Here is a 13,211-nt window from a genome sequence, read left to right as displayed (position 1 = left end):
TACGGACGACGGTCGATCGGGGTCCGTTTACGGGACGGGAAAGAGGACCGACGGGAATTCGGACGGAGACGAGGCGGCGCACAAACGAAAGTATACCCGCGAGATGCGTAAAGAATGATTTGGAAGTAGATTTAACTAAGAGTCGCGTGTTTGAAATGGCGGGAAGGTTCGACAGGTGTATTAGTTTTACGTAATTGTGGCAGTGCGTTTGAGAGCGGGCAGTCGTGGAGTGCGCGTGGGTACCTATTTTGAGACCGCGACATCTACCGGTAAGGAAATACGTAATGCAGCAGTAATATATTTTTGGCCTGAATTTATACTCGTTCACCCGTACTCCGTGTTGCTCCACTCGTGTTAAGGTGTTTATTGTGAAGGCGTTTGTATAATAATAAAATTTGTTGGACGAGTAGGGGAAGGAATACGAGCACAATGTTTAATTTGTAAGCCCTCCCTTTTTTGTCTTTTCCCTCTGCCTCCCCGTCCTCCTCCTCCTTTTTTGACGTGTTTGTCGTGCGGCTTCTTTTCCCTCCGTTTCATTTCAACTCCCTTCGTTTTTCTCCCCCCTACCTGCTTCTGTCCGTCCTCTTCTTCTTCCTGTTTCCTTCTTTTACTCCTCCTCTTCGCCATATGTCTTCCTCGTTTATTCTTTGGCTTGTTCTGCGTCTGTTCCTTCTCCTCCTCTGTTTGATTGTGATTCCCTTGTTGTTTGTCACCCTCCCATTGCTCTTGATCCTGTTGTTACTCCCATTTGTTGGTTGTTTTTGTGTTCCTGTATATGTTTGTTGTTACCAATTGAATTTGTGGTTGTATTACTGCTGCTGTGTGTATGTTGGATTGTATTTATTTGTTGTTATATATATGTTGTGAGTGTGAATTAGATATATTGTGTTGATATTTGACTAAATTTTGTTGTTAAGAAGAGGAGGAGTTCTATTTAGATTTGGAAAGTAACTGTCATCGAGGACGAGAATGCACGTACCGTCTGTAGTTTGGATACGCGGTCGCGTCGGGTTTGGGCAGTTATATATCGGGAAATAGTGGAAGAGTGTAAGTTAATGTTGTGGACTTGTGAAATTGTTGATTGTGGAATAGTTATTGGTTTTAATTTGAAGGGTGTCAATTGCGCACCGGGAATATTTTGTCGGGAGTTTGGCGTCGTCGGAATCGACCGGAACGGCCGGAGTCGCGGAGTTATTTTTTGTCGTCGTAGATTCGTTCGCGGAGTCGTAAAAAATGTGGCGTCGTCGACGAAAGTCAATCGTCCGCGGATCGGTCGTCTTCGACTAATTGTAGACTTGTATATGTTTGTTTGTAATTGATTGAAGTTATTTGTAGTTTGAAAAATGTTTTGACTTGTTGTTGTTGTTTGATTATAGTATAGTCATTTGTGCAGTTTGAAATTATTTTGGTTTGTGGATTTGGAAAATGTGTTGCATGTATGTGGACTTTGAATAAGTGAGATATTTTGTATATTTTTCATGTTTGTGGACCGAAATGTCGTACCTCTAGTCGGGCAACCTCGGGACCGGACCGGTGCCGGACCATGGAAATTGACCCTTTTCCTGGATAGATAGTGACTTGTGCTTATGCTTGGAAGCACTAGCACCACTTTCTCTGCATCACGGCCTCTTTGAAGACATATTGAAGGGTTAAATGTCGTATAGTAGCTCGTCAAATTTGGAGAGTTTTTAATTCTTAACGTATTTTATTGGAACAGACCCAAAAATAAATAAATAGAAATTTTGACGGCGGAAAGTGGAATTTCGACGGGTTTGAACGGCCCGCCAACGTGCAGACGACTGGCACAATCGCGTAAAGAGCGTCATTTCTCTCGTGTAGAAAAGATTCATTATTGAATGTCTTTTTTATTGAATTACTGTTTGTGTGCAAAATGAGCAATACAATTCATTAATAATACGTAGAATATTAAAACACACGGCATTGTTTTCGTCGATTACAAAATCGGTGACTGGCTGGTTCTACATATAAAAGAGAAGAAAATAAGACCTTGGCTGTAGCTGTAGTAAAATGACTATGGTTGTTTTAAGTAATGTTAATAAATGGAACAATAGAAGTAGCTAACGATAACGGTAAAGAAAAAAAAGAGATCGCGCGCGTAAGTGGGCATGCGAAAAGATATCGTCATTACTTTACGTAAGAATACGAAAGCAACACTTATTTACTGTTCATATATATTTTAATTGATGTTTGTGAATTTGTTTTTATTGAATTAATGTTTGTGTGTGCAAAATTAACACTAGAATTTATTATTAATACGTGGAATATCAGAGGAGACGAGACGAGACGGCTGCCGGCATCGTTTACGTTAAAGCTCACAAAACCAGTGACCGATTGGTTGTACATATAAAACTGAAGAAAATAAGACCCTGATTTTAGCTGGAGTAAAATTAATGTAAAAAAATTAATATGCTCGTTTGAAGTACGTGTAATGTTATTTAATGTTAAAAAATGGAACAATATAAGTAGTTAACCATAAAAAAAGTGAGTGCGCATACGTAAGTGCGCACATGTGAAAAGATATCGTCATTACTGTACATAAGAATATGAAAGCAACACTTATTTATTGCTGAAGGGTTAAATGTTGTACTCTATAGACAAAGAGAGAGAGAGAGCAGCTGAAGTGCTGGATGTAAACAAACCTTAATTTCCTGGGGTTTTTTTTTTTTAGGGGATTAGCCCACCTGGGCATAAGTCACTGACCCACAATTTAATACTCCTGCTATAATAATGATAATTTGCAAGAAAAAAAAAAAAAAACTGCCTATGTACCTGTTGGAGAAAGTAAAATTGTTTTGGACCACGGGAGTTTGCGGAGCACAGAATGCCGGACTAGAGAGTTACAACCTGTAGTTGTTTGTGGACTTGAAATTGTTAACCTTTGTGGACTTTGAATAATTGATAATGTTTGTCGACTTTGAATTTGTTTTGCCTTTTGTGGACCGGGAAATTTATGCGTCGGGTCCGAGGACCGGCAATAATTATCGACCCACGCGAACTCGGAATAACGTATTACGCCGGAGGAATCGGACTAATTTTTTATCCCGTGTGGACTTTGAATAATTGTGTATTTTGTGTGGAATTGGAATAATTGTTATCCTTTGAAAATGTCTCATTGTTTGTGTATTTTGAATAATTGTCAATTTCTGTGGACTTTGAATAATTTATTGTTTGTGTACTTGGAATAATGATCAATTTGTGTGGACTTTGAATATTTTGTGGAGTTTGAATAATTTATTGTTTGTGTACTTGGAATAATGTTCAATTTATGTGGACTGAATAATTAATGATGTTTGTGGATATTTGAATATTTTGTTATGTTGTGTGGACTTTGAATATTTTGTGGAGTTTGAATAATTTATTGTTTGTGTACTTGGAATAATGTTCAATTTATGTGGACTTTGAATAATGTATAATGATTGTGGACTTTGAATATCCTTTGTGGACTTAGTATTAATTGATCCTGTGTGGACTTTGAATAATTAATATGTATTTGGACTTGTTATTATTTTATCGTTTGTGGACTTTGAATAATTGTCAATGTAGACTGAGTATTTTTGTCATGTTGTGTGGACTTAGAATAATTTGTATCCTCTGTGGACTTGTAATAATTTGTAATGTATGTGGACTTGGAATAATTTATGATGTTTGTGGAGTTAGTATTATTTTAGCCTTTGTGTATGTGTAGTTGGTATGTTTTTTCTGTTTGTGGAATTTGAATATTTTGTGGATATAGAAAATGTTTTATCGTCTGTGGCTCCGTATTAATGTATTACGTCCGTGGACCGGGAATAATTTTGTATCGTGTGTGGACTTGTAAAAATTTTCATTGTTTGTGGACTTAGATAAATGTTCATATGTTGTGGAGTTAGTATTATTTTAACTTGTGTGGACTTGTAATAATTTTCAATGTTTGTGGACTTAGAATAACTTTTAATGTATGTGGACTTTGAATAATTGTCATCGATTGTGGACTTATTATATTTTTGATGTTTGTGGACTTTGTATTATTTTATTGTTTGTTTTTGTATTTGGAAATATTGTCATTGTTTGTGGAATTAGAAAAATTTTCATATGTTGTGGAGTTAGTATTATTTTATCCTGTGGACTTGTAATAATTTTCAATGTGTGTGGACTTGGTATATTTTTCATATTTTGTGCTTTGAAATATTGTCTTTGTTTGTGGAGTTTGAAATATTGTCTTTGTGGACTTAGTTTTTTTTCCTCTTGTGGAATTGGACTAATTTATGTTTGTGGACTTGGAAAATTTTTTTATCCTTTATGGACTTAGAAAATTTTCATGGTGTGTGGACTTAGTATTTTTTTGTTGTTGTGTGGACTTAGTTTTTTTTCCTGTGTTGTGGACTTAGAAAATGTTTCGTTGTTTGTGGACATAGAATAATTTTCATGTTGTGGACTTAGAAAAATTTTCATCCTTTGTGGACTTAGAAAATTTTTCATGGTGTGTGGACTTAGTATTTTTTGTGGTGTTGACTAAGTATGTTTTTGGTTGTGTGGACTTAGTAAATTTTTCGTTCTTTGTGGACATAGAAAAATTTTCATGTTGTGGACTTAGAAAAATTTCATGGTGTGTGGACTTAGTTGTTTTTGCTGTGTTGTGGACTTAGAATATTTTCATGTGTGTACTTGGGTTTTTTTCATGTCATGTGGACTTAACAAATTTTTCGTTCTTTGTGGACTTAGAAATTTTTCATGTTGTGTGGACTTGGTATTTTTTCATGTGTTGTGGACTTAGTATTTTTTCATGTGTTGTGGACTTAGTATTTTTTTGTTGCGTGGACTTAGTATTTTTTGTTGTTGTGTGGACTTAGTTTTTTTTCCTGTGTTGTGGACTTAGAAAATTTTCCATCCTTTATGGACTTATAATAATTTCATGTGTGGAATTAGTATTTTTTGTTGTTGTGTGGACTTAGAAAATTTTTCGTTGTTTGTGGATATAGAATAATTTTCATGTTGTGGACTTAGTTTTTTTTCATGTCATGTGGACTTAGAAAATTTTTCATCCTTTGTGGACTTAGAAAATTTTTCATGGTGTGTGGACTTAGTATTTTTTGTGGTGTTGACTAAGTATGTTTTTGGTTGTGTGGACTTAGTAAATTTTTCGTTTTTTGTGGACATAGAAAAATTTTCATGTTGTGGACTTAGTTTTTTTTCATGTGTTGTGGACTTAGTATTTTTTTGTTGTGTGGACTTAGTAATTTTTTGTTGTGTGGACTTAGTATTTTTTCATGTGTTGTGGACTTAGTATTTTTTGTTGTGTGGACTTAGTATTTTTTTCATGTGTTGTGGACTTAGTATTTTTTTGTTGTGTGGACTTAGTATTTTTTTCATGTGTTGTGGACTTAGTATTTTTTTGTTGTGTGGACTTAGTATTTTTTTTGTTGTGTGGACTTAGTATTTTTTTCATGTGTTGTGGACTTAGTATTTTTTTGTTGTGTGGACTTAGTAATTTTTTGTTGTGTGGACTTAGTATTTTTTCATGTGTTGTGGACTTAGTATTTTTTTGTTGTGTTGTGGACTTAGAAATTTTTTCATTATTTGTGGACTGTATATTTTTCATGTATGTGGACATAGAAATATTTTGAGCATAATAAAAGAAAGTATATAATCAATGTCTTTATTTTTCCTAAGTTAACATACAGCCATATTGGATTTGGAGAAGCAAAGCATGATGTTGTAGAAAACGGGATGTCATAGAAAACGGTAGTTTTGGAGCCAGAGAAATTTCCCATTTTCTTTGATGGTTTCCCATTTTCTTAAGTTGAACAGAAAACGGGATTTTTTTCAAAGTCGCTATCTTTTTAAGATAGGTTCTGGCAACCCCATCTTTATTATATAAGTTATTTTAGAGTGTTTATTGAGCAACAAAGGTGATTTTTCAACTGAAAGAAAGTAGTTATTCCAAATTAGTTTTAAGTTAGTATTTTAATGTTTTGTTTGCAAACTGACTTTAACCATATTGTCAATAGGTTTAGTCATAAAGCTCTCTCGACACAGATATCGTGTCTATGGACTAGTCGTGTGATAGATCGACAATGTCCGAGCTTTTGTTTGCAAACAAACATCAAAACACCAACTCACAACCAATGAGGAATAACTACTCTCTCTCAGTTGAAAAATCACCTTTGTTGCTCAATAAACACTCTAAACAACACCACATGTGTTCCCGTGTACCTGTCAGAAAAGGGAGAAACAAAAACAGCATTACAAGTCACATTAACTAATCTCAATGATGCATTTCAACTACTTTACTTATAATCAACTAATCTCAATAATGCATTTCAACATCTTTACTTTACTTTACATATAATCATATTACATCAACTAAACTCAATGATGCATTTCAACATCTTTACTTTACTTTACATATAATCATATTATCTCAATGATGCGTTTCAACATCTTTACTTTACTTTACATATAATCATATTACATTAACTAATCTCAATTCTTCACACATTACCTTCATCTTCTCATGTCGCTCCACTTCTTCTGGTGCCTAATCACTTGTCGTCGTCATCTTCTACCTTATGTGTCACTCAAAATGCACATCAGGCAATAAAGAAAACACAAAATTCAACTCAAATACATATATTCTATACACTTAGCAATATAATACAGTACAGTACATCATCTTCATAGGGACAACACCTATGCATTCACAGAACATCATCTTCTCGGCTCCATACGGCTAGAAGTTCACTGGACACCAGCTTCTCGGCTCCATACACCCCGGTCAATGGGACGACGGCTATACGTTCACAGGACATCATCTTCTCCCCTCACTGGTACCACGGCTATTAGGTTCACAGGACATCTTCTCCGCTCCAGTCACGACACCTATACCTTCACAGGACATCATCCTCTCGGCTCCATACACCCCGGTCACTGGAACACAGGACATCTTCTCTGGGACAACAGCTATACATTCACTGTACACCATCTTCTCGGCTCCATACACCCCGGTCACTGGAACCACGGCTATTAGGTTCACATGACATCTTCTCGGCTCCAGTCACAGGGACGACGGCTAGAAGTTCACGGGACATCTTCTCGGCTCCAGTCACAGAGACAACAGCTATACATTCACTGGACACCATACACCCCGGTCACAAGGACAACGGCTAGAAGTTCATGGGACATCTTCTCAGCTCCAGTCACCGACACCTATACATTCACTGGACACCATCTTCTCGGCTCCATACACCCCAGTCAATGGGACGACGGCTATACGTTCACAGGACGCCTTCTTCTCGGCTCCAGTCACAGGGACGACGGCTATACTTTAACAGGACATCATCTTCTCGGCTCCTTACAGCGACTTCGCCCCGTCGCTTCAATCTGAAACCGACAAAACACAACAATGGAGGTCAACTCGTAATGGCCTTTTCTATCAAATGCAGTCCACCCGTCGGCTTCGTCACTCGGGAAACTCTTCATGGTGCTCTTCTTATACTACCTACAATATACACTTCTGGGCAAACTATCATTGCTCAAATAATTCACCCACAAAAACACTATCTCTTGGTATGGAGCAACCTCCGCGGTTATTCCCGGCTCCGTCGTCGACGTGCCTCTTCCTTTCTTCGTAACCGCCGAGGTAAATGCACAATACTTGGTCGTCTCCTTCCTTACTCTTACCACGAGGAACATACCCTACACCACTCGCTCCACTGAAAAAAAAACATCCATAATAAACACCATTCCAAAAAGTGTTCATGCATACACTCTCTTAGACATATCTACCAAAACCAAATTGCTTCCTTTTAAACCGCTACAAATACCAACATACACATACTCTACTACAAACCATTCACCAAGGCTAGTACCAATCATTACACAGCCTCCAGTGTGTAACAACAATACTAGCCTGCTACCAACTAACTTCTATACAATTACAATACATACCCACCTTTCATCTTAACCAAATTCAAACAAACGCTTCCTCTTTAACACAAACAATCGGCTCCTTACCCTTTCGCTCCCATCTCCGTCGCCGAATAACCACTGGCTCTTCCACCATCACTGCCGCTTACCACTCCAATCCGGCCTAAAAAAACAAACACATCAACACATTAGTTCCCCCACAACAATTCATAAACCTTTCACGCCCTAAACCGCTCCAACGCCACTCACCAATTATATATATATGCCTCTACACTAGTCCCAACATTTCTATTACCTGCTACATCCATTCTCCACATATACTAATCCAAAACTAACCTACAATTTACATCACTATACACGTCTTCCAACAATTACATTATACTCAATTTCTTACAACTAAATTCACTATGACCCTAAACTATCACAAACAATTCACGATGCACCACACCACACTACTTATCTTAAACAACTGCCGCCGCTGCTACTGCTGCTTCTTCTCCTCAACACAGTCCATTGCACAGCCCCATACATGTAGTAGGCCACCCTTTCTGCAACCTGGTTACGGCACTACCCACCACCACTCCATCCTCAAACCTGAAAAACAACAGAAACCTTTCACACAACCTCCATAATGCACCATGCTTATTTCTCCCAACTTTAAACATCAATGGGTACTGCTAGCCGAAAAAACTCATATATCACTTGCCTCTTATAACAAACTTTACCTACAACTTTCAAATACAATAACAACTCACCTTCAAATAATACATTGCACAATTTGACATCACCGTATCCAGTGTCGACGCGCTCCTCTCAACAATTCGCCCATATTCCTCCACCACCAACATGAAAACAAAAAACAATACGTCAATGTTACAAAAGCTCTACTTCAAATTATAACAAAGTATAGGTACAACTTCAACAAACAATACTTACACCTTTACTGCCTCTCATTTCCAACATTCAGTCGAGCGTTAATGTCCCTCTGGATTATCACACACACCAATCATGTCTTCTGGACTGCAACAACTCCTGTAGAAAACAATTACCACATCAATAACCACGACCAAAGTCCCTCTTCATTTTCATATCAAACAGACCCCACCTTCAACCACTTAACAGTATACATTACCTTTTAGCACATGCTGCACAGGGCGACTGGTTACAACACTTGGATCCTTTCCAACATCGGCTTCTCCCCCACCTCTGGATGGCGACCATACTTCCTCTTGGTTAGTCGATACAGTCAACACAAGACTATATTCTCTAGCATTTTCGTTCTCATTATCACTTTTGAGAGTGGAAGTCCCTTATTCCCATGCAAGGTGAAGGGCACAAGCGCCTACACCGCCCAACTAGGCAGCATGCCAACTTTGTGCTTGCCTAAAGGATCAAAGCATTTTTTGTCAAGGGCGTACAACCCTCCAGTCTTTAACATTTTATCGGCTAGCTCCGACGACTTTCCCCAGATACGAATTCGCAACTTTCGATTTACAAAGGGTACCTACTTTACTGCTAGGTCAACAGGGACAGAGGGGGTCTAGGAAGTGTGTCCAACCCACTTTCCACCGGCCCGGGAATCGAACCCGAGACGTCTCGCTTGCGAGGCGAGAGCGATACCGCTCTACCGCCGGCACCCCCACTTCGGCTGTGACCCCTTGTGAGGCGGGCGTCAGTCAGCTATGGGTACGGTTCCTCGACTAAGTAGTGCCCTTTCACAGGTTTATACACCTCACTTATGTCTCCCCGTGCCCGTCTCTAGGCACTTTAGGGTGCACTAGAGAACCGAGGACCACCACCAGACCCCAACCTGAAAAAAGGTCATTCGTTATCCATTTATCAAATCTCTCACTACTATATAATAAAATCAATTTATCAAAACTCATTTACATTTTCTTTAATCTACAGCCGAGGCACAAAATTCAACATTTTAAACTTAACATTACCAAACTCAAGCCACAATCATTTATTTTAATGTCAACTTTTAACATTTCTATTGCTCTACGGCACAAGACCAAAAATCTATTTAAAATTTAACAACTATTTTACAAACTTCAACGTCACTTACCCTCACTATTCCCCTAGTCTACCTCAAAAAAATACCGGCTCCTTCCACCTCCAACAACAACCTGAAAAAATGCATTTATTACCTAACCTATAAAACTTACACTAATTCTCAATACAAATATATTAGCCATGAACCACTTCTCAATTTTCATATTACAGCTACTTCTCTTTAGTCAAAAACAACTACACCTTCCATTTTAAATACCATATTGACGAATTCCTCACCGCAAGTGTAGACGCGCTAGACATCACCTACAAACTTAGGCCACGTTCTCTTCTCTATTCCACAGTATAAGCCTTCCGTACACCTGCAATAAAAGGCATCAACCTTCAAAATTTACAACAAACAAGTCAAAATTAATTAAACAAAAGCACATACACAATAACAATTAAGAACACTCTAGTCTGCGTATAAAACTAACACATGAACCATAACAGACAACGAAATACGACCATAAACAAACACACACACAACCGACAGTGTAGTACCATTATATAGCCTCCAGTATATAACAGCACAAACACAACACCCATTCAACAATTTCATTCACCTAAACTCGAAATTCGGGGTCTACCTCTGTGCCGGTCACGTCTCTGCAAAAATCAACCTTTCCCACGCTAGTTGGCTCCAACTTAACGCTCATGCGGCAGCCCACTGCGGCTTCCTTGCGGTTGCTATTTTCTGAAAATAAACTACTACAAAATCTTAAAAAAAACACCCACTACATTTTATGCCAACTACAAAACTCATTAATACAAATTTCTTCACTATTTAACCAAATATACGAACATATCTTAACTTCCCATGAATTTAAATAACAATGATTATTTTATTACAAAAAAAAATCAACCTTTCCTATCTTTAATCATTTTCCTAAAAGTCATACAACCCAAAACAGATCCACCAATCACAATCGCCTTTACATACAGCCTAAGTACTCACAAGTAAAATTGTGAGCACGAGACCCAGGGTCGGGTCGATGCATCTTTAGCCGACTACATTCAAAACGTTCGACTTTACTTTTATCCTCTTCGCCACTGATCGGCTTGTTAGCCGCTTGGGCGATCGGTCACGTCTCTTTTCCTTTATATTCTTCACCAAAAGGTCGGCTCGCTAGCCACCCGGGCGATCGGTCACGTCTCTGTCACGCACTGTTGGCAAATACTGGGCATGCACCGGCTCCTGAATGTACCTGAACCCGCTCCAGTGTTGGTCAAGTCTTCTCTTGAAAGAGCTCACACTCGGTGCCGTCACAACACTCTCTGATAGATTGTTCCAAGAATTTACAACCCTCACTCCGAAAAAGTTTGCCCTCACGGTTTTCCGGACTGGCGGCTTCTTCAATCTTGAGCTGTGACCCCTTGTGGGGCGAGCGTCCGCCAGCTCCAAGCAAGGACACTCAACTAAGTAGTGCCCCCTGAGATGCTTATAAAGCTCAACTAGGTCCCCCCTTGCCCGTCTTTAGTATAAGCTAAGCAAGTTCAGGCGCTCCAATCTCTCAGGCGGCTAGCGAGCCGACCTTTTGGTCAAGACTATAAAGGAAAAGAGACGTGACCGATCGCCCAAGCGGCTAACAAGCCGATCAGTGGCGAAGAGAATAAAAGTAAAGTCGAACGTTTTGAATGTAGTCAGCTAAATATACATCGACCCGACCCTGGGTCTCGTGCTTTATGCCGCTTATTTTTCATACACTCAAAGCAGGCTACCAATTGGCTCACCCATATCAATATTGTTATTTATGTCAAATCCCAATCTTTACCTCGCTAAAGAAACTAAACATCAATAGTCACTTACCTGCCCTCACCCCTCATTTACCAAAACGTCGCTGTCGGGAGATTTATTTTCTTTTCCACTTTTCCGGTTTACTATATGCACAACACCTCCAATCTCCTACTATACGCATCAAAACACACACGTATGGTTTACTACTCGACACACAAATGCTGCATCTTTTTTCTTTCACGATTCCACCACGATCACTATGAACTGTCCAAGCTCAATGTACACATATATGCTGCATCTTTTATTTTTCTTATCACTCATTTTCAAGATTCCACCACCATCACTTAAAACTGCATTGAACTTCGCATCCAAACAACTTCAGATCGAGACAATATTTCAATAATGAAATTGCTACACAATCTACATGCTCATGAATTCACTTTCCATCACTCACCAACGAGATGACACGATTTCTTGCAAAAACACAACATATTCCGCCAATTTCACAAAGTACACTATTAACACTTCAACTTTTTAAACCACTTAACACGTTAAACACTTAAAGGATTTCATTTCAATTAAACTACCGTCTTCAATTTAAATATCCTGTACTCTAAGAACTTGAATTAAGAACAACTTCAAAATCTCCCTAGTTAACCACAGACAGAAATCTTAAATATGTTTCACAGGCCACAAGTCAAATACTTCTATGACTTGTATTAAAAACCACAGAAAAATGTTTAAGAAAACATTTCCAATGCGGAACACTAACAGCCAAATGTCTAAACACAACTTTAAATACTACACTTTTCATATCTTTTCTTCTTTACAAACTAAAGGAGTTCTAACACCAGACACAAGGATCGGATTGTAACTGATGCATCCTTGCCGGTTCGACCTTTAAATACCCCAAACTTCCCGGCGAACCGTCAAATTATTTGCTCTCTGCTCACCGAACCAGCTCATTCGAATAACTTCAAATTTTCAGCATTTTATTCTTCACCTTGGCGTCAAAGTACAAGGATACATTAAAAAAATCTGGTGTCATCTTCAACATTATTCAAACAAACTCCAACAAAGTCCATTTCATGAAATATAGCCAAAGTTTCCCAGCTCAAAACTGCCAGATTCGTGCTTTCCGGGACCCCGAACTTCTTCTCCGGTAAACACCGTCACAACCAAACGAGGGGATTATCCAGATCCTTTGCTCTCCGTTGCACCACCAAGCATAAGGTCTCGCAGTATCGTAGTCAATAAAGTTTTCTTCCAAGATAGAAATAACAAGATACCCTACAGTCAGTCACTCACATATCCATTCCTTGGTGAGAACTATCAACGGTGAATTTAATAAAGTCAAGACCCGAGTAATGTTTTCCCATTACCGTCAAATACTTTACGTACAGTATATATTTATAACTTAATTAAAACAATGTAAAACAAAAACATCGTGGTAACATTCTATACTATGCCATCTTACGTGCTACTAAATGTTATA

At 38.5% G+C, this 13,211-nt stretch overlaps 2 long non-coding RNA genes across 2 annotated transcripts; both read right to left on the bottom strand.

The window, feature by feature from the left end:
- Window positions 1–8,345: 8,345 nt before the first annotated feature.
- Window positions 8,346–9,185, bottom strand: LOC121874373. Its single transcript, XR_006090399.1, has 3 exons — window positions 9,059–9,185; window positions 8,682–8,958; window positions 8,346–8,520 (listed from the first exon to the last, which is right to left on the bottom strand). It is a non-coding gene; the product is annotated as an uncharacterized LOC121874373 (long non-coding RNA).
- Window positions 9,186–9,570: 385 nt separating this feature from the next.
- On the bottom strand, window positions 9,571–10,389 carry LOC121874375. The gene is made up of 3 exons (XR_006090400.1): window positions 10,219–10,389; window positions 9,995–10,055; window positions 9,571–9,736 (listed from the first exon to the last, which is right to left on the bottom strand). It is a non-coding gene; the product is annotated as an uncharacterized LOC121874375 (long non-coding RNA).
- Window positions 10,390–13,211: the final 2,822 nt, after the last annotated feature.

The sequence above is a fragment of the Homarus americanus genome, unplaced genomic scaffold (assembly GCF_018991925.1).
Source record: "Homarus americanus isolate GMGI-L3 unplaced genomic scaffold, GMGI_Hamer_2.0 scaffold22445, whole genome shotgun sequence".
Lineage (NCBI taxonomy): Eukaryota > Metazoa > Arthropoda > Malacostraca > Decapoda > Nephropidae > Homarus > Homarus americanus.
Note: the sequence above shows the minus strand (reverse complement) of the source record. Positions and strands in the feature narration are given on the sequence as shown.